We start from the raw sequence: 22,778 nt of genomic DNA on the forward strand, positions 1-22,778 counted from the left end.
TATGTTGCTGGTCAAGTAATTCGTGCTGCTGCGACTTGCAAGCAACCCCATTAATGTGAGCCACAGTATATGACAGATTATATTAGCATATTTCCCATTGATAAATACAGTGCAAATAGTTCCGTCTCTTTGGATAAAAGGGAAGTGGAAATAAAAATCAATAATAGGCTGAACTGTACCATGATAATATGTCCGTAACATTTACCACTCTAGTCTTTTATTTACATCAAAAGGCAGGTAGGCGTGTGTGACATATAGCCTATGGGCTATAAATAATTTTGAATAGAAATAAAGTTTATATTTTTTTAATTTAAGCATGTGTAGCCTACTCAGTTCACATGAAAAGAAAGAGACAGAAAAGAGAGAAGCCAGAATCAGTGAACGTAAATTAAATACTGACAAAATTACCAGGTTTGGGATTAATTGTTATTATTATTATGAGAAATTGACTCCGCCTAGAACTTTGATGCTTCACCAAACTCAGCTCAGACCCTCAGACTGGTCTAACTTGCTTCTAACTGGTCAGACTTTCCCAAAAAATCCATCGACTTGAGTTATCTGAGCAATGAAGGCCGTAATACTTAATGCTGTCCACTAGAGGGGGCGACAGGATAATAAGTGTTTTCTACTCTCTTTCCCTGTTTGCATCAGTTTAAATGACAAATAAATGCATGAATTTCATTATGATAACAGGTTAAACGTCGTAATTAGCCAGCATAGGACGCAAATGAAAATACAATTTGATATTTGTGATATTTAAACTGTGTATTATTAATAAATATTGTTTCATATCTTGTTCATGCTTTATACATTTTAACCAGTGCTAATTTAAATAAAATGAATGAATAGAACTATATAATAATTAATTATAATATGGTAACTTTGGTCCAAAGTAATCTGTGATAAACAGTGTATAGGCCTACTATGTTTCATCTGCTTATATATTATAGTCAAAATAATCCAGCAATTATGTTTTATCGAATGTTATTCGAATTCAAGATGTAGAAGCTCAGATCAATAATGAGGCGTACAGGCCATAAATAACAAATAGACATTACAACATTTTTATTATTCATAAGAATTTAAGTTAATAACATCTAAAACAAAGAATACATGTATTACAGGGCAAGTATAAGTATTAGTATTTTTAATGTTTTTGAAAGAAGTTTCCTCTGCTCATCAAGCCTGCATTTATTTGATCAAAAATACAGAAAAAAAAAGTAATATTGTGATATATTTTTACAATTTAAAATAATTGGTTTAAATGATCATTTATTTCTGTGATGCAAAGCTGAATTTTCAGGATCATTACTCCAGTCTATCACATGATCCTTTAGAAATAATTCTAATATGATGATTCATTATCAAAGTTGGAAACAGTTCTGCTGCTTAATATGTTTTCATAACCTGTGATACTTTTTTTAGGATACTTTGATGAATAAAAAGTAAAAAAAAAAAAAAAAAAAAAGCAATTTTTTAAAAAATAGAAATCTTTTGTAACAACAATATACACTACTGGTCAGTAATTTGAGGTCAGTATTTATTTTTTTTTTTTTTAAATAAATCAATACTTTTATTCAGCAAGGATGTGTTAAATTGATTTTAAAAAAAGTGATAGTAAAGAAGATTTATATTATTAGAAATTATATATTTTTTTTAATAAATGCAGTTCTTTTTAACCTTTTATTCATCAAATATATTAGGCAGCAGAACTGTTTCCAACACTCATAATAAATCAGAATATTAGAATGATTTCCGGGGCTGTTTACACCTGGCCACTTCATGCGTTTTCTCAGATCGGATAGCTATCCGATCGTGAAAAGACCAGGGGCGCCTGTTTCAGAAAGGAGGTTAAGTGAAAACTCAGAGTATGTTAACCCTGAAATGAGGGAAACTCTGGGTTTTCTGTTTCAGAATGGGAGGTATGTTAAACCTGAGAAAGCAGAGTAAGTCAAGCCCGTTTCTGAAAGAGAGGTAACTTATACTCAGAGTCAGTTACCATGGTAACTTACTCTGTGAACCTAACCTGGCCGGGAGCAGGTTTTCTTCGGTAAACCCAGAGTTTCTTTCGGTCTCCTCCCCTTTTTTAAAGAGGAAGTGGTGTTTAAACACCTCATTCATTCTTTCAGTACATTTTTATTAATACAATTAATCTTTAATTAATAAATACAATATTGCTATTTTTACTGTTTTTTTTTTTTTTTCAATTTTTTAAATAAGATGAAGTCTATTAACTCCTTAACTGGCAACTGAATATACAGTAGTAGATTAGAGTTACATAATGTAGTTCTAAACAAATTCTACAGAATTAAACTGTGGCATTTACTGAAAATCACTGAACTCTGTTCATCTGTGCAACAGAAGTTGATGGACCGTCCTCCTGCTGTTCTTCCACTTTGGGGGCGGGGGGAGAGATAAGACTACCCATTTATACTTAGCTTTAAACTTAGATTCTACTCCACATAAAAATGTGAAAAAATCTGAATGTGTAGATTGTTTGATGTGACACATAACATTATCCCCATCGTCCTGTGAAGATGAGTACACTTTATAACACTATTTGTCATAATTTCTGGTGTATTGAGTAGGCTACTTACAACTGCCTGCAGGTTTTGTTGGGACAGGAGGCTCCAAAAGACAGATATTACCATCGGAATCTGTTGGGACCAACAAAAAACCCAACCCAAAGTAAAATAAATGGAAATATCAAAAATAGCCTATATAAGAAATAACACATATGTAAACCTCTTACATTTTATGAAGGCCCTTGGATCTTCGGGAGTGACTGGCTCTGAAGTCCCTCCAGGAATTCCCCCAGCCAAAAATGCTGCTGCACTGCTAGACACTGGGATGCTATTTAGTTATTTAATATGTCAAATATTTGTAAATTCAGGTAGCCTACACCCATGATATGCTCAAACCTTACCTGATTGAATTATGTTCTTATATTTAATTTTCAGCTGCTGCCATGTTCTTTTAATACCTGCAGGATTGCACCCATGAAAATTAAAATTAGGTTGAATAACATACTGTTCTTCCAGTTTCACCTCTGATATTATAACAGTTGGGTAAGTTACTCTAAAATAGTTATTAATTACTAACTACAAATGACATCTTCAACCGTGTAATTAGATTCATGTAATAATGACTATCTTTAGAAAGTATTGGTCTACTTATTAATAAATCCCATATCAACCTCAACCACTTGAACAATACAAGGAGAGACAAGAAACTGCACTTTTAATGCTTTCAAATAAACAATATACAATTGCATGGATTATTCTTGAATTGACCAAAGTGTGTAGAGGGAGAAGGTTACATAAAAAATATACCTTTTAAAAATGTATGTTAAATATACAGAATTGTTCTATAGTCTAATGCAATTACATCAGATTTGACTTCAAATTACAGAAGAATTAAGAGTAATCCCTTTAATTAAATGACAGTATTTAGATGACTTGGTAATTAATTACACCCAACACTGTATAACTAATTAAAATGTAAACATACGCATTGACTCGAGCAACTATTTTCTCCCTAGCTAACTCTAGTTGTCCTTCGCTGCTGCAGCCGATATTTAAAAAATAATAATATGTCTTCTTACGCTTGCAGAAGCTGGTGAGAAATATGCAGACCTCTTTTTGTCTGGCGCTGTTACCATGGTGACTCATAATATCTGCACTCCATTGATAATGGCTTTTTATAGTGGTGGTGCACGCGCTTAACTCAGAGTCAGTCAACTCAGAGTTGATTGAACTAACTAATTTCCGCTGTTCTGTAACCGAAAACTCAGAGTTTCCCATCTCAGGGTAAGTCAACTCAGTTGAACCTCCTTTCTGAAACAGGCCCCAGGGGCCCGTTCTTCGTACGTCGCTAACTCAGTTAGCTGGATTTTATTGTTGGAGATTTGGCATGATCTTGGATTGTTTGGTTCTTCGACGCTCATCCTGGACTTGCTGTCATAGCAACAGGTGAGCTCGGGAGCAGGCTTATTTCATGTTAACAGGATTAGATCCCGGCTTTATAAGCGGAGGTGATACGGGAAGTCTTTCGCAGCCATGTCTTGTCCGTTTTTACGACAAGAACCTGTCGCTGAAGGTGGTCTCACGCTGCACAATCCACTGCCGCTTTCTGAGCATGCAGCCTGACATCAAACAATTCACCATTTACCTTGGAGAAGCGAGTCCAGAATATATCAAATAATACAAAAAGTAATGTAATCAAAAAGTATGCAGTTGACTGATTAAAAATATCTTAGATGGTGTGTGACTCCATGTCCTACATCACAAATGTGGAAGCAAAATGGCCTGGTTCTGTGCATGACTCCAGGATTTTCAGAGAGTCACATTTATGCACATTATTTGAACGTGGTAAGGAAATATTTAATATCAAGCTCACTGTATTACATACATTTATTCTGAGCCTAACAAAACTGCATTTTTCCAGGTGCTTACGACGGGAACCTGCTTGGTGACAGGGGCTATACCTGCAGGCAGTATTTCATGACGCCATTCCCTGACCCAAACCCGTTTCAATGCAGCTCTAGCCAGGACAAGGGCACGCATTGAAATGACCTTTGGGCAACTAAAGGAAAGATTTCAGTGTCTGAGGGTTGCACCTGACAGGGCCTGTGACATTATTGTTGCATGTGCCATACTCCACAATAGTGCCACCATCAGAAAGGAGAGGACCCCTGTGGTGGAGGTGCAGCCTGATGATGACCTCCAGCCAGTGCACTTGGACCAACCTTTTTTTTTTTTTAAACAAAAACCTTCATTAAATGAATAGAAGACAAGACAACATGCTTAGTTCCTTGAGTTTTATTTCAATTATTCTTTGTCAAGAAAAGCCAATGATGGTCATCTTTTGCCTGCAATAAGATATATTGTTATCCAAGGTCAGCAATAGTACTCTGTGTGAAATAGTGTATTTAGCACTTACTCTGAAGTTCCTTTTGAAGCAACTCAATCTCTAGTGCCAGTTTTTTCTTCTTTAAGGTGTCAAGTTCTATTTCTCCCCTTCATTTTTCTGTTTTTTCAGGTCAAAATACTAAATTTTCTGTTGTAGATTCCGTTTATATACGGATATCACCCTGTGCCATGTTTGGATAAAAAGAATAAAAAAAAATAAAAAAATAAAAAAGAACTGTCAACACAAGCCTCATGCAACAAAAATAAAAAGTACAAGTAGGTTACTACACTGCCCACCTCTGTATCACTTTGTGCAGTAGGCCTTTCCTCCTGCAACTCATATTGCAGTCAGAAATAATATGTACACAAGTTACTATAAATGAAGTAAAGTTATTTATGCACTTACAAGTACTTCCTCCAAAGGACAGTCATCTGAGAGGGTTTCTTCACTGTCCTGTGCAATGGAAACAAATGGGCATTACAAAGTGTTGCACTTTCTTCCCTTTTGATGTAAAGTTAGAAAAAGTCCACTTACTGCACATATTTCAGCCACTACTTTCTTGGGAACAGGTACAAGTGTTGGTGTATTATGTAAAACTGCACAAAAGAGGAAACACAATGGCATTACAATGAACTACACTATATGAACAAATGTGATCAGTAACTCATGGCAAAATATTCTTACATTAAGTTCAGCAGTTTTCACCTTCACAAGTCAAAGCAATTGATCACTACTCAATATTTAACAGCTGAAATTACTGTACCAGCCATTTGGATTATATAGGCCTACTCAATTTAATGCGGCAAAAAAAAAGATATATTTTACAGTGTAGCAAGATCATTTAAAGCTCATTTACCAGTAATGAAGGTGTTGCTGCTACTGGTTCCTGGCTGTTGGTCTGAGGAAGAGCTGCCCCCAGGGATGCCCTCCACAATGGGTCGGTTCACATTTAACCCCAGGGCCAGCTCTACTGCTGGGGTATAATGTGGTATAATGTGACGGAGCAGGACCACCACCTGTTTTTTTTTTTTCAGCTCAGCCTTTTTCTTGGTTGCTGTTATAAACAGACAAACACATTTAACGGTGCTTTTCTTTTGTAAAAGAGACAAAGAACAGTAGAAGTAGAAAAGATTACCATTTTGAAGAATATTCTTGTACTTCCCTTTTACTTGTTCCCATGTTCTAGTGCAGTGTTCTTCAACCCTGCTCCCGGAGGACCCCCAACACTGCTGGTTTTCTTTGTCTCCCTAATCAAACACACCGGATTCAATTCATCAACTCATTATCACATGGGTTAATGAGCTGATGAGTTGAATCAGGTGTGTTTGATTAGGGAGACAAAGAAAACGTGCAGTGTTGGGGGTCCTCCAGGAGCAGGGTTGAAGAACACTGTTCTAGTGGGTCCTGAGGTGGCTCTGACATTAAGCAATTATGAAATGATTAAAATACAAGAATATACACTGTAATAAGTGATATAACCATAACATGGAACACTTACGCATTTCATTTGTCTGCTACTTTTTGCCAGCCCTCTCTCCTGGCTTTTGCACACATTGAGGTGTTCCCTGGCGTTTTAATTAAGGTTTCATATTCTGCATAACCTTCAATAACTCTTGCTCTGCTGCGGAGAAAAACTGTGCGTGCTCTTTGGCCATGGTGAGCAGCCAATAGCAGCGTTGCTGATCAATGTTTCTACTATCGATACATATCCCCTTTTAAACCAGCGCATGAACGCGCAGTTATCTCAGATAACTCAATCCAGCTATACTAATCATAACTGGCAGGTGTGTTCGAAGAAACGAATTAGTCAGATCATGATTAGGCCGATGATATCACCTTGGATGTCTCATAATTTGATCTTGGATGTTTCAAGCAACGTACGAAGAACGGGCCCCAGTTGCTATGACAGCAAGTCCAGGATGAGCGTCGAAGAACTCAGTTAGCTGGATTTGATTGTTGGCGATTTGGCATGATCTTGGATTGTTTGGGTCTTCGACGCTCATCCTGGACTTGCTGTCATAGCAACTGGGGCCCATTCTTCGTACGTTGCTTAAAACATCTGAGATCAAACGAGACATCCAAGATGATATCATCGTGCTAATCATGATCTGACTAATTTGGTTCTTCGAACACACCTGCCGGATATGATTAGTATAGCTGGATTGAGTTAGTGAGATAATTGCGCGTTCACGCTCTGGTTTAAAAGGGGATATGTATCGATAGTAGAAACATTGATCAGCAACGCTGCTATTGGCTGCTCACCATGGCCAAAGAGCGCGCTCAGTTTTTCAACGCAGCAGAGCAGGAATTTTTACTGGAATGGTATGCAGAGTTTGAAAAATATAATTAAAACGCCAGGGAACACTGGGAATCAAAGTGTGCAAAAGCCAGGAGAGAGGGCTGGCAAAAAGTAACAGACAAATTAAATGCGTAAGTGTTCCATGTTATGGTTATATCACTTATTACAGTATATATTCTTGTATTTTAATAATTTCATAATTGCTTAATGTCAGAGCCACCTCAGGACCCACTAGAACATGGGAACAAGTAAAAGTGAAGTACAAGAATATTCTTCAAACTGGTAATCTTTTCTACTTCTACTGATTAGTCTCTTTTAGCAAAGACATTTTAAATGATGTGTTTGTCTGTTTATGGTTATCTGCAACCAAGGAAAAGGCGGAGCAGAAAAAAACAGGTGGTGGTCCTGCACCCCCACGTTATACCCCGGCAGAAGAGCTGGCCCTTGGGCTAAATGAGAACCGACCCATTGTGGAGGGCATTCCTGGGGGCAGCTCTTCCTGTGATTTCGCTCGATTGCTCCTGTCTGCCTCGCTGTCTGCTGTGAGTTTGTCTGCTTCGGTGCTGTAAGCTCCGTATTAGCCTCGTATAGCCTCGTATTTCCTTGTTTTGAACCATCATTTACTACAATTTCTAGTTGTTTATACTACTACTAAATACAGCTTACCCAACATCGCTGGCTTCCGTTACTACTAACACAACACGCTGGTAATTCGCTAGCCTGTTAGCGCCACCCGTGCGCTCAGCTATTTTTATTTTTTTATTTTCTCTCGCGCCTTTGAGTTCATAAAAGCTCAGGTGAGTAAGAATCACTCAACAAACACGGTGAGTAATGTCTTGTCCTGTTATTATCATGCGTCGCGTCTGAATGCGTTGTTGTTTTTGGAGCTCTATCGATTTGATTTATAATTCTTGATTTTTCTCTTTAAACTCGCTTACAACGAAGATTTTCTACTTTTCCTCACTGAGAAGCACTACTGCTCAAACCTCATTGTAACAACGCGGACTGTTGAGCAGACGCGTCTCAAGCCTATTAGTGATCCAACGCTGCATACTCTTAAAGGTTACGTCCGTGGATCACGGCTGAACGCGTCTTCTCCACACTCACTTATAAACAAACATTTTTATTTTTTTTTCGCCTATCGTGCGTCTACTCTACACCCCTACCACTAAAAAAAAAAAACTAAAAAACCTCATAGTTACAACGCGGACTGTTGAGCAGACGCGTCTCAAGCCTATTAGTGATCCAACGCTGCATACTCTTAAAGGTTACGTCCGTGGATCACGGCTGAACGCGTCTTCTCCACACTCACTTACAAACAAACAAACTTATAATATAAATTAGTATTAATATTGATAGCATCACTGGTAGCTTCGTTGCTAACTCACTGTCCATCTGTTAAAATGGCGAATATATCAGATGTAAGTAGTCTACCGTTTGGTGCAGGTGAGGACACATTTGAGCTGCACGCACTGCAGTCTGAGCTGGAAGCTGTTGAGAAACAGATCCACAACCTTTTATTGAGACAGGCCGAGCTGAGAGACCGGTGTTTGGCTCTTGAAACATCACGTGCCGATGCACACAAATCAGTGTTTAACGTTACTAACCCGCTGACTCCGACCGCGTCTACTCCGTGCGTTCCTCAGCATCGGTCGCAATCAGCCATGGTCTCGTTCACTCCGGCTCCAACACGCCACCACGAAGCCTGGGTGGTTCCGCAGCGGAAGACGTGAGTCAGGTTTAGACCAAGACTTTCTCCGACCCTCCCGGTTTTCGAGTTATCCACACAAAACCGCTTCTCCCCTCCACGCGAAACAGAACACGATGCTGTGATCATCGGCGATTCCATCGTTCGGCACGTACACGCTACGTTAGGTAAAAGTAAGGTGCAAAGTCACTGCTTTCCTGGTGCTCGTGTTTCTGAAATCGCTGCTCGCGTTCCCGAGATCCTGAACGGTGACGAGCGCGTCGGAACTGTGGTCCTGCACGCGGGAGTGAACGACATCAGGCTGCGCCAGACGGAGATTCTGAAGAAAGACTTCAGGAATCTATTCGATACGGTACGCAGCACATCGCCTGAAACAACGATCATTGTGTCAGGACCGCTTCCCACGTACCGACTAGGGCATGAAAAGTTCAGCAGATTATTTGCGCTAAATGAATGGTTAATGTCATGGTGTAATGAGCAGAAACTGCTCTTTGTAAATAATTGGAATCTGTTTTGGGAGCGTCCTAGGCTTTTCCGTGCTGATGGCTTACACCCAAGCAGATTCGGAGCGGCTCTTCTGTCAGATAACATCTCTAAAAAGTTAAATACCCTTTGACTAGTAACCAAAAGTCCAAATCATAGTCTCTGCTGCTCCAATTCAACTGATATAAATACTGTAGAACATTGCATAGAAACCGTGTCTATTCCTCGTTTAGTGAGATCAAATAATAAATCTAATGCAGGATCTAGGAAAAATCTAATTGTTATTAAAACAGAAAATGTTGCTATTAGTAAACAAAAACTATTTCTAAAGCTAGGTCTTCTAAACATTAGATCACTCACACCTAAGGCAGTTATTGTAAATGAAATAGTCACAGATAATAGCTTCGATGTACTTTGCCTTACTGAAACCTGGCTTAAACCAAATGATTATTTCGGTATTAATGTGTCTACTCCTCCTGGATACTGTTATAAGCATGAGCCCCGTCTGATTGGTCGTGGCGGAGGTGTTGCAACCATTTATAGAGATATTCTAAATGTTACTCAGAAAACGGGTTATAAGTTTATTTCATTTGAAGTACTTGTACTAAATGTTACGCTCTTAGATGTTAGAAAAACATCACTATTATCTCTAGCCTTGGCTACCGTATATAGACCGCCAGGGCCTTACGCTGATTTCCTAAAAGAGTTTGCAGATTTTCTCTCAGACCTATTAGTCAATGTCGATAAAGCATTATTTGTTGGAGATTTTAACATACACGTAGATAATCCAAATGATGCGTTAGGAGCTGCGTTTACAGATTTATTAAATTCATTTGGGGTCAAGCAAAACGTCATCGGACCAACACATCGTCTTAATCATACACTCGATTTAATTATATCACATGGAACCGATCCAACCGATATAGATATCATTCCACAAAGTGATGAAGTCACTGATCACTACATGGTAAAAAAATAAAGCACCATGGTATAACAATACTACGCATGTTTTAAAGAGAGAAACCCGTATTTTAGAGCGTAAATGGAAACAAACTAATTTAGAGGTCTTTAGAATCGCGTGGAAAGACAGTATGTCACGTTATAAAAAGGCCCTAAAAGCGGCCAGGGCTGAGCACCTCCGCAAACTAATAGAAAACAACCAAAATAATCCAAGGTTTTTATTTAACACCGTGGCTAAACTAACAAATAAACAGACGTCACCTGAACAAAATATCCCGTTACAGTTCAGTAGTAATGATTTCATGAACTTCTTCACTGAGAAAATAGAAAGCATCAGAACCACAATTGTAAACGTTCAATCTTCAATCGCGCCTTATAATTCAGCTTCAATTATCACCCCGCAAGAACAATTACAGTGCTTTACAACTATAGAACAAAAAGAGTTAAATAAACTTATCACTTCATCTAAAACAACAACATGTTTATTAGATCCTATACCAACTAAACTACTGAAAGAAGTGTTACCTGTAGTGGAAGAGCCTCTCCTCAATATTATTAACTCGTCTTTATCTCTAGGTCATGTTCCAAGAACATTTAAACTGGCAGTTATAAAACCTCTCATTAAGAAACCACAATTAGATCATAATAATCTAGCAAATTATAGACCCATTTCAAATCTTCCATTTATGTCTAAAATATTAGAAAAAGTGGTGTCCGCTCAACTGGGCTCTTTCTTGCAACAAAATGATATCTATGAAAAGTTTCAGTCTGGATTCAGACCGCATCATAGCACTGAAACTGCGCTCGTTAAAATCACAAATGATTTACTTTTAGCTTCTGACCAAGGCTGTATCTCAATACTAGTTTTACTTGATCTTAGTGCTGCGTTCGATACTATAGATCACACAATACTCTTAGATCGACTACAAAATGATACTGGTGTTCAAGGACAAGCACTAAGCTGGTTCAAATCATACCTATCTGACCGCTACCATTTTGTCTATTTAAATGGAGAAAAATCGATCATAACTCCAGTAAACTATGGAGTGCCGCAGGGATCTGTGTTAGGCCCTCTGTTATTTTCAATATATATGATGCCACTTGGAAATATTATAAGGAAACATGGAATTAGTTTCCATTGTTATGCTGATGACACTCAAATATATATTTCATCAAGGCCGGATGAAAACGCAAAATTTTCCAAATTGACAGAGTGTGTTAAAGATATAAAAGATTGGATGACGCGTAATTTTCTTTTATTAAATCCAGACAAGACAGAGGTAATACTTATCGGTTCAAAAAACCGCCCACAAAACCTCGCACAATACAACTTTAACATCATAGGATGTCCTGTTACTTTATCCGCTACAGTAAAAGACCTGGGTGTTATACTCGATTGCAACCTGTCTTTTGAAAATCATATTTCATATGTTACAAAAACAGCCTTTTTCCACCTTAGAAACATTGCTAAGCTACGTAATATGCTATCAGTTTCTGATGCAGAAAAGTTAGTTCATGCATTCATGACCTCGAGACTGGATTACTGTAATGCCTTATTAGCTGGTTGTCCTGCATCCTCAATAAACAAGCTACAGTTAGTCCAAAATGCCGCCGCTAGAGTTCTTACGAGATCAAGAAAATATGATCATATAACACCGATTTTATCATCACTGCATTGGTTACCTATAAAGTTCCGTATTAATTACAAGGTATTGCTACTGACTTATAAAGCCCTAAACGGCTTAGCTCCAGTCTATTTAACGGATCTTCTATCGCCCTATAATCCATCGCGCTCTTTAAGATCACTAAATTCAAGGCTTTTGGTCATACCTTACAACGCGGACTGTTGAGCAGACGCGTCTCAAGCCTATTAGTGATCCAACGCTGCATACTCTTAAAGGTTACGTCCGTGGATCACGGCTGAACGCGTCTTCTCCACACTCACTTACAAACAAACAAACTTATAATATAAATTAGTATTAATATTGATAGCATCACTGGTAGCTTCGTTGCTAACTCACTGTCCATCTGTTAAAATGGCGAATATATCAGATGTAAGTAGTCTACCGTTTGGTGCAGGTGAGGACACATTTGAGCTGCACGCACTGCAGTCTGAGCTGGAAGCTGTTGAGAAACAGATCCACAACCTTTTATTGAGACAGGCCGAGCTGAGAGACCGGTGTTTGGCTCTTGAAACATCACGTGCCGATGCACACAAATCAGTGTTTAACGTTACTAACCCGCTGACTCCGACCGCGTCTACTCCGTGCGTTCCTCAGCATCGGTCGCAATCAGCCATGGTCTCGTTCACTCCGGCTCCAACACGCCACCACGAAGCCTGGGTGGTTCCGCAGCGGAAGACGCGAGTCAGGTTTAGACCAAGACTTTCTCCGACCCTCCCGGTTTTCGAGTTATCCACACAAAACTGCTTCTCCCCTCTACGCGAAACAGAACACGATGCTGTGATCATCGGCGATTCCATCGTTCGGCACGTACACGCTACGTTAGGTAAAAGTAAGGTGCAAAGTCACTGCTTTCCTGGTGCTCGTGTTTCTGAAATCGCTGCTCGCGTTCCCGAGATCCTGAACGGTGACGAGCGCGTCGGAACTGTGGTCCTGCACGCGGGAGTGAACGACATCAGGCTGCGCCAGACGGAGATTCTGAAGAAAGACTTCAGGAATCTATTCGATACGGTACGCAGCACATCGCCTGAAACAACGATCATTGTGTCAGGACCGCTTCCCACGTACCGACTAGGGCATGAAAAGTTCAGCAGATTATTTGCGCTAAATGAATGGTTAATGTCATGGTGCAATGAGCAGAAACTGCTCTTTGTAAATAATTGGAATCTGTTTTGGGAGCGTCCTAGGCTTTTCCGTGCTGATGGCTTACACCCAAGCAGATTCGGAGCGGCTCTTCTGTCAGATAACATCTCTAAAAAGTTAAATACCCTTTGACTAGTAACCAAAAGTCCAAATCATAGTCTCTGCTGCTCCAATTCAACTGATATAAATACTAGTGTAGAACATTGCATAGAAACCGTGTCTATTCCTCGTTTAGTGAGATCAAATAATAAATCTAATGCAGGATCTAGGAAAAATCTAATTGTTATTAAAACAGAAAATGTTGCTATTAGTAAACAAAAACTATTTCTAAAGCTAGGTCTTCTAAACATTAGATCACTCACACCTAAGGCAGTTATTGTAAATGAAATAGTCACAGATAATAGCTTCGATGTACTTTGCCTTACTGAAACCTGGCTTAAACCAAATGATTATTTCGGTATTAATGTGTCTACTCCTCCTGGATACTGTTATAAGCATGAGCCCCGTCTGATTGGTCGTGGCGGAGGTGTTGCAACCATTTATAGAGATATTCTAAATGTTACTCAGAAAACGGGTTATAAGTTTATTTCATTTGAAGTACTTGTACTAAATGTTACGCTCTTAGATGTTAGAAAAACATCACTATTATCTCTAGCCTTGGCTACCGTATATAGACCGCCAGGGCCTTACGCTGATTTCCTAAAAGAGTTTGCAGATTTTCTCTCAGACCTATTAGTCAATGTCGATAAAGCATTAATTGTTGGAGATTTTAACATACACGTAGATAATCCAAATGATGCGTTAGGAGCTGCGTTTACAGATTTATTAAATTCATTTGGGGTCAAGCAAAACGTCATCGGACCAACACATCGTCTTAATCATACACTCGATTTAATTATATCACATGGAACCGATCCAACCGATATAGATATCATTCCACAAAGTGATGAAGTCACTGATCACTACATGGTAAAAAAATAAAGCACCATGGTATAACAATACTACGCATGTTTTAAAGAGAGAAACCCGTATTTTAGAGCGTAAATGGAAACAAACTAATTTAGAGGTCTTTAGAATCGCGTGGAAAGACAGTATGTCACGTTATAAAAAGGCCCTAAAAGCGGCCAGGGCTGAGCACCTCCGCAAACTAATAGAAAACAACCAAAATAATCCAAGGTTTTTATTTAACACCGTGGCTAAACTAACAAATAAACAGACGTCACCTGAACAAAATATCCCGTTACAGTTCAGTAGTAATGATTTCATGAACTTCTTCACTGAGAAAATAGAAAGCATCAGAACCACAATTGTAAACGTTCAATCTTCAATCGCGCCTTATAATTCAGCTTCAATTATCACCCCGCAAGAACAATTACAGTGCTTTACAACTATAGAACAAAAAGAGTTAAATAAACTTATCACTTCATCTAAAACAACAACATGTTTATTAGATCCTATACCAACTAAACTACTGAAAGAAGTGTTACCTGTAGTGGAAGAGCCTCTCCTCAATATTATTAACTCGTCTTTATCTCTAGGTCATGTTCCAAGAACATTTAAACTGGCAGTTATAAAACCTCTCATTAAGAAACCACAATTAGATCATAATAATCTAGCAAATTATAGACCCATTTCAAATCTTCCATTTATGTCTAAAATATTAGAAAAAGTGGTGTCCGCTCAACTGGGCTCTTTCTTGCAACAAAATGATATCTATGAAAAGTTTCAGTCTGGATTCAGACCGCATCATAGCACTGAAACTGCGCTCGTTAAAATCACAAATGATTTACTTTTAGCTTCTGACCAAGGCTGTATCTCAATACTAGTTTTACTTGATCTTAGTGCTGCGTTCGATACTATAGATCACACAATACTCTTAGATCGACTACAAAATTATACTGGTGTTCAAGGACAAGCACTAAGCTGGTTCAAATCATACCTATCTGACCGCTACCATTTTGTCTATTTAAATGGAGAAAAATCGATCATAACTCCAGTAAACTATGGAGTGCCGCAGGGATCTGTGTTAGGCCCTCTGTTATTTTCAATATATATGATGCCACTTGGAAATATTATAAGGAAACATGGAATTAGTTTCCATTGTTATGCTGATGACACTCAAATATATATTTCATCAAGGCCGGATGAAAACGCAAAATTTTCCAAATTGACAGAGTGTGTTAAAGATATAAAAGATTGGATAACGCGTAATTTTCTTTTATTAAATCCAGACAAGACAGAGGTAATACTTATCGGTTCAAAAAACCGCCCACAAAACCTCGCACAATACAACTTTAACATCATAGGATGTCCTGTTACTTTATCCGCTACAGTAAAAGACCTGGGTGTTATACTCGATTGCAACCTGTCTTTTGAAAATCATATTTCATATGTTACAAAAACAGCCTTTTTCCACCTTAGAAACATTGCTAAGCTACGTAATATGCTATCAGTTTCTGATGCAGAAAAGTTAGTTCATGCATTCATGACCTCGAGACTGGATTACTGTAATGCCTTATTAGCTGGTTGTCCTGCATCCTCAATAAACAAGCTACAGTTAGTCCAAAATGCCGCCGCTAGAGTTCTTACGAGATCAAGAAAATATGATCATATAACACCGATTTTATCATCACTGCATTGGTTACCTATAAAGTTCCGTATTAATTACAAGGTATTGCTACTGACTTATAAAGCCCTAAACGGCTTAGCTCCAGTCTATTTAACGGATCTTCTAATCGCCCTATAATCCATCGCGCTCTTTAAGATCACTAAATTCAAGGCTTTTGGTCATACCTAGGATATTCAGAACCACCAAAGGAGGGAGAGCATTTTCACATTTGGCTCCAAAACTCTGGAATAGTCTTCCTGATACTGTTCGTTGCTCAGACTCGCTCTCCCAGTTTAAAACTAGATTAAAGTCGCATCTCTTCAGCCAGGCATTCATATAATCCCACAGTTCAAACTACAATCCGGCCTCTAGCTCATAAATGCCAGAGGAGAACTGGCCCCCGACTGAGCCTGGGTTCTCCCAAGGTTTTTTTTCTCCATTAGGTCACCTGATGGAGTTTTAGGACACCATTAGGTCACTTGATGGAGTTTTTCGGTTCCTTGCCACTGTTGCCTTTGGCTTGCTCAGTTGGGGATATTTTGGGGATATTTAATTTAATTTTATCATCAATAAATTCCTCTTGAAACAAACTTTGTTGTATTATTTAAATTGAATACTGTGAAGCTGCTTTGATACAATCTGTATTGTGAAAAGCGCTATACAAATAAACTTGACTTGACTTGACTTAAGGCCTATTTATACTTCTGCGTCGGACCTACGCCGGAGCCTCTACGCTGTAGGCAACGCGTTGGTTTTAATTTATACTTCTGCGTCGTTGTCCGCGTTGACGCGCAATTACTCATGCAGAGGGACCATGTGAAACCCGAGGGAGGGGTTCTAGCAGACCAATCACAGCGCTTGCGTCCGCGTAGAATTGACGCGTTGTTACATTTTTGGAGAGGTGCGCATCAGGGTACGCCAAAGGGTACGCGCGCTAAGCACAGCCTACGACGTAGCTACGGCGTAAGTTCGACGCAGAAGTATAAATAGGCCTTTAGACCTAAAGCCAGGGACCAGTAACAGCAACACCTTAATTACAGGTAAATGAGTTTTAAATCATCTTGCTACACTGTAAATAATTTGTTGCTGCATTAAATTAAGTATGTCTATAATCCAAATGGCTGGTACAGTATCAGCTCCGCTTATGAAGCCGGGATCTAATCCTGTTAACATGAAATAAGCTTGCGCACCTGTTGCTATGACAGCAAGTCCAGGAGGAGCGTCGAAGAACCAAACAATCCCAGATCATGCCAAATCGCCAATAATCAAATCCAGCTAACTGAGTTAGCGACGTACGAAGAGCGGGCCCCTGGTGCGCAAGCTTAAACCTGCTCGGGAGCAGGCTTATTTCATGTTAACAGGATTAGACTGCGGCTTCATAAGCGGAACTGATACGGGAAGTCCAGCGCTTATGAAGCCGGGATCTAATCCTGTTAACATGAAATAAGCTTGCGCACCTGTTGCTATGACAGCAAGTCCAGGATGAGCGTCGAAGAACCAAACAATCCCAGATCATGCCAAATAGCCAATAATCAAATCCAGCTAACTGAGTTAGCGGCGTACGAAGAACGGAGAACTGAGATTTTGCGTTACAATAGTGCACTTTCTGAGATATATATTTTTTCTCGTGACTGGTGAGATTGTCGTTTACATGATTAATTTGTTGGAAACGCACACTTATTTTCGACTTGTCGGAGTCGGGCTTTAACTACAGCACAAACTGTTTGCATTGCCTTAAGATTATTTGCGAGTGGCTCTTTCCTTTACACTATTGGAGATGCGGAGAACTTGATGGAAAGTGCTGTCTGTCGTGTCATTCGGAGTTTACCTGGCGCTTTTAGGTTTAGAAAAACAGTTTTAGGTTTTTTTTGTGGCATTTCCAAGCCACTTAAAGGAGCTGTATGTAGTTTTCAGCGGCCTCTAGCGGTAATGTTTCAGATTGCAACCAATAAGTTGACAAGCGCGTGCTCTTGCGCGTGCTCGAATTTATGAGCGAGCACTGTGGATACCGGCCAGACTGAGACGCGTCACGCAACACACCAGAGAGAGCATCCCACAACATGCTAGAAACTCAGGTAAACTCCCACTGCAACGTTACAATAATAGGCTACTTTTATCAGCTTGACGTTGAACTAATGCTCCATGCTCGTACCATGATAAGAATGGAACCCTATCAACCGTGCCGAATTTTGCCACTGCAAGCACTACTTCACATTTTCTTCAGGAAATGTATACATTCTAGGTTTGTAGATAAGGTCTCTCCATGATTCAAACGCCCTGCCGATGTTGATCCGTGTTTTTTCACCCGAAGTTCATCCGATTCACGTCTGGCCTTTAATACGAGCTTCAGCAGAAAGAAAAAAACGTTTTATTGTTTTTTTTATCAATATGTGGAGTTTGTGTTGGAGTCTGTGTTGTGCTGGGAGCAGGTCGTTTCTTAGTGTTATCAGACATGTCATAAGTTGCATAAGTCATAAGTCCATGTCATAAGTTGCAGTGTCGTCGCTGTTGAGTGCAAAATCAGTAGGCTAGACGAGGCGAGAGGCTCGGGAGCGCTCCGCGCATGCAGGTGACGTCACTGGATTTCGCGGTAAATCCGACCCGGCACCTTCACATAAACATAAGAATACTTGCTTTCAGAGGTAATAGCAAAACCCGAAAAGTGGATCATTTTAATGTGATATTACAACCCCTTCACACACAGGCAATAAAAAAAGGATTCGTTTTAGTAGAAAAGCTACATACAGCACCTTTAAGACCCAATGTTGTAAAGCAGTTTTTTTTTTTAAGCAGTTTTTTTTTAGGCTATCATAATTTTTTATGAAGATCATGCATTCATGACCATGCCGATTACAGTATATGTTACTCAGGCTTCACTAACGTGATTGGTACCATAGACTATAGGCTAGACCAGGGGTCGGCAACCTAAGGCACGCGTGCCAAATGCGACTCTGATACTTTCCAGACAAGTTACATACTCTCCTGTCACTTGTTTCAAGAGCTTCACTTGGTCAAAAACCAAGTGATAACCTGTACAATGTAAAATTGTCAACATCAAATTATGTACTACATATTACAGCATTGTTTCAATACAAGACATACCAATGGACTCGCGCAGCTTTCTGTCTTCTTTGGGCACCAGATGTTCCTTCCTCACCCGAAACAAAGGACTTATTCGATTAGCTTGCGTTGATATAAGGACTGGTCTTCCTTCTCTGCTGTAAAACAAGAAAGTCTCGACTTACTCTATGTGCAATTACTATTGTTCTTGAAACATAAATTAAGACAGTTATAAATAAGTTAATTTACCATACGATTCAAGTCAAGTCAAGTTTATTTGTATAGCGCTTTTCACAATACAGATTGTATCTAAGCAGCTTCACAGTATTAAATTAAAATAATACAACAATGTTTGTTTCAAGAGGAATTTATTGATTGATAAAATTAAATTAAATATCCCCAAAATATCCCCAACTGAGCAAGCCAAAGGCAACAGTGGCAAGGAACCGAAAAACTCCATCAAGTGACCTAATGGTGTCCTAAAACTCCATCAGGTGACCTAATGGAGAAAAAAAACCTTGGGAGAACCCAGGCTCAGTCGGGGGCCAGTTCTCCTCTGGCATTTATGAGCTACAGGCCGGATTGTAGTTTGAACTGTAGGATTATATGAATGCCTGGCTGAAGAGATGCGACTTTAATCTAGTTTTAAACTGGGAGAGCGAGTCTGAGCAACGAACAGTATAGAACTCTGCATAACAGTGAGGAATACTCCCATTGGTGCACAGGGTGAGTAGGTCTTTTTTCTTTAAGGCACTGATCACTGGAGGATTTTCATACAATGAGCTGGGGTGTGTGGTTCTGGTGCCTCTGGTGCCTCTTGTTGCCTGTTGTGCCACCGTCAGTTTTCGGAAGGTTGGGGCGGTGAAATCATACTTGAAGAAGATTGTTTTTGGTTCATCTTTCGTGTAGCGGAACCATTTAATCTTCTGCCAATGAACTGATTGTCCCTCCTCATCTTTTGTTCTGTTTTTGAGTATGTGGTTGGAGAGGGACTTGAAGTACAGAAAGTCCTTGTGTCCAAGTTCATGTACACTATGGGTCGTTCTTTCTTTCCATTCTCACAAGTGTGTAGTAGCCATCATGGATGGCTACTAGACATGGAGTGTGATAGTGTGCATGCTGCAGTGGAAACTGCAAGAAGAAAAGTTTCTATTTACTCCCATTTCTATTTACTCCCATACTTCTATTTACTGATGGCTACTACACACTTGTGAGAATGGCAAGAAGGAACGACCCATACAGTGTACATGAACTTGAACACAAGGACTTTCTGGACTTCAAGTCCCTCTCCAACCACATACTCAAAAACAGAACAAAAGATGAGGAGGGACAATCAGTTCATTGGCAGAAGATTAAATGGTTCCGCTACACGAAAGATGAACCAAAAACAATCTTCTTCAAGTATGATTTCACCGCCCCAACCTTCCGAAAACTGACGGTGGCACAACAGGCAACAAGAGGCACCAGAACCACACACCCCAGCTCATTGTATGAAAATCCTCCAGTGATCAGTGCCTTAAAGAAAAAATACCTACTCACCCTGTGCACCAATGGGAGTATTCCTCACTGTTATGCAGAGTTCTATAACACTCTGACAGTGGGCAGTGAGTGAACTTTTTAGTTCAACTAAAGTGAACTAAAAAGTGAAATGTGTAATAAACAAGAGAAATTAAACTGTTTGAAATTAAATGTTAAACTGTTTGACATGAATGTGAACTCATAAATGAGAATTGAAATTAAACGGTTAGAAATGAAATGTTAAACAGTTTGAAATGATGAAATGACTATGTATACAGTATTTTAAATAAAATGAAAAGTTATGAAGTTAGAGCAGTGTTTCCCCTACAATGTATTAAGCAGCGGCGCAGCGCCGCCGCTGGATTTTCAGCGCCGCTGCAAAAATCTTCACATGATCAGTAATATCACGACATTCATTTAAAAACACTGAAACATGGCGACCGGCGGCACTGCTAATGCGATGGCTCTGAATCCACTTGTTGACAAGAAAGGAGGAAAGAGCCACAAATGGAAATATTTTGATTAGGCTAATGTCACGTTGCCATAAGGGGCCGTTCACATGCAAATATTTCAAATGTGGGCGCGCGGCAAGCGCGCTCATAATAGAAGCGACGCGGCGCGCTCGTTTTCTCTGCGCGCCTCTGTTCATGGTTGCATAGCAATGACAGACGCCACGGGAGAGCGAGCAAGCCTGTGGAAAGGAGAAAGCGGTACGAACTTTTCTACGTTGAAGTCTATGGGGTCGCTGTGTCCAATTTTTTACTGTCTATGGAAAATATGCCGTCCCGCCCCTCCGTGTTCGGCGATCAGGTTTCATTCTCGCGCAGCTTGTTTAGTAACTTTACGTGCGGGTCTTTTCTGCTCCGTGTTTGCGCCGCGCTCTCCGTTCCGTGTGTGTGTGTGTGTGTGTGTGTCGGCGTCGGCGCACTGCGCTCTCTGCTCAATGTTCCGCTCCTTGTTTTAGCTGCGGGTTCTGCTCTGTGGTTCACAGCCTAAACGCTCCAATCATGTACCGATCACGCACTGGAAAAGCAAAGTCCGCTCAAATAACGTGAAATTTCTCAGTAGTACTGTAGTAGACTTCTGTTTGCTGAGCTGGAATAGCCATGCTGGGCAACAATGGTAAAATGACCTGCTCTGATCACATGCTCTGGTAATAATAGCTTTGTATGACTGTAACGTTACTTTATTTTGATAATTAGTCAAAAAATAAATCTGTTAAATCTGAGTATGTTGCATAGAACTGAATGAAGAATAATATATTGATGTTTTATATTTTAATATAGGGCTATTTTATGTCCAATTTGTGTGGACATTTTTCTTTTTTTCCCCTTTTTTGTGTGTTGTTTAATTTAATTAGTGATTCTACATTTAAATATTGATTATTACAAGTTTGGGGGAAATGCGATTAATTGTGATTAATCACAGCAAATTGTGCGTTTTTAATTATTTTTATTTTTTTTATCGATTCCCAGCCGTAATATATATATAAATTTGTATGTCTCAATGTCCATTTCTATCCACAAAACTTGCCAGAAGTCATGGTTTAAGGGGTTATTAAAAAAAAATAATCTCCCGGGGGTGCATGCCCCCGGACCCCCCGCGAGTGGCTTGGTGACAACCTCCGGCACGTAACAGCACCGCTGCTGGGAAAATTTATAGGGGAAACACTGTAGAGTGTTTTTAACCAATGTTTTGACCAATCATTTCTGCATTGATCAGCAGATACGCCCTATTTTTCTTTAGAAGAATTGGAAATGTTTGGTGCCAAAAAGGCGTATTTGATGTTTTTGCCATATTTTCAAGATTTTGCAAGGTTTTAGAATATGTTCATCGTGTTAATATTCCATAATATGTTCACTTAAGAACTTACTCATATAAGTATGTATGTGGTTGCAATGTTGTGGTTGAAGGTTAATAAATACAGTTGATTGAAGTGTGGTCAAAATTTTGTTTTGGCTCTCCTGTAAAGTTTGTCAAATGCCACTTACGCCCCTCTGGTTCCAAGCCCTCGATATTTGGATATTGGAATAATAAATAAAGTAGCCTATCTTAATTTTACACAATGTTCCTGTTTTTTGTGTGTTTTTTTTTTTTTACTGTTTTCTAAGGGTTTCTTAATTTTAGACAAGTTGACCAGCACACATTACTGTATATGCAATGCAGTATAATGCATGTGTGTCGTATGTGACATATTTTGCACACAGGTAAAGGTGCCCAATATCAGTCATTTCTAAAGTAAAAAAAAAGTGTTTTGGAAAATAGCTCTTTATTTGATAATCATTAAAATTTGTTTTCTATACAGAGATATCGACTTCGGCAAATATCGGTATCGGCCATAACAGCAATATTAATATCGGTTATCGGTATCGGCCTCAATTTTCACATCGGTGCATCACTAATTGT

Source organism: Leuciscus leuciscus, assembly GCF_965113295.1.
Source record: "Leuciscus leuciscus genome assembly, chromosome: 13".
Classification (NCBI taxonomy): Eukaryota; Metazoa; Chordata; class Actinopteri; order Cypriniformes; family Leuciscidae; genus Leuciscus; species Leuciscus leuciscus.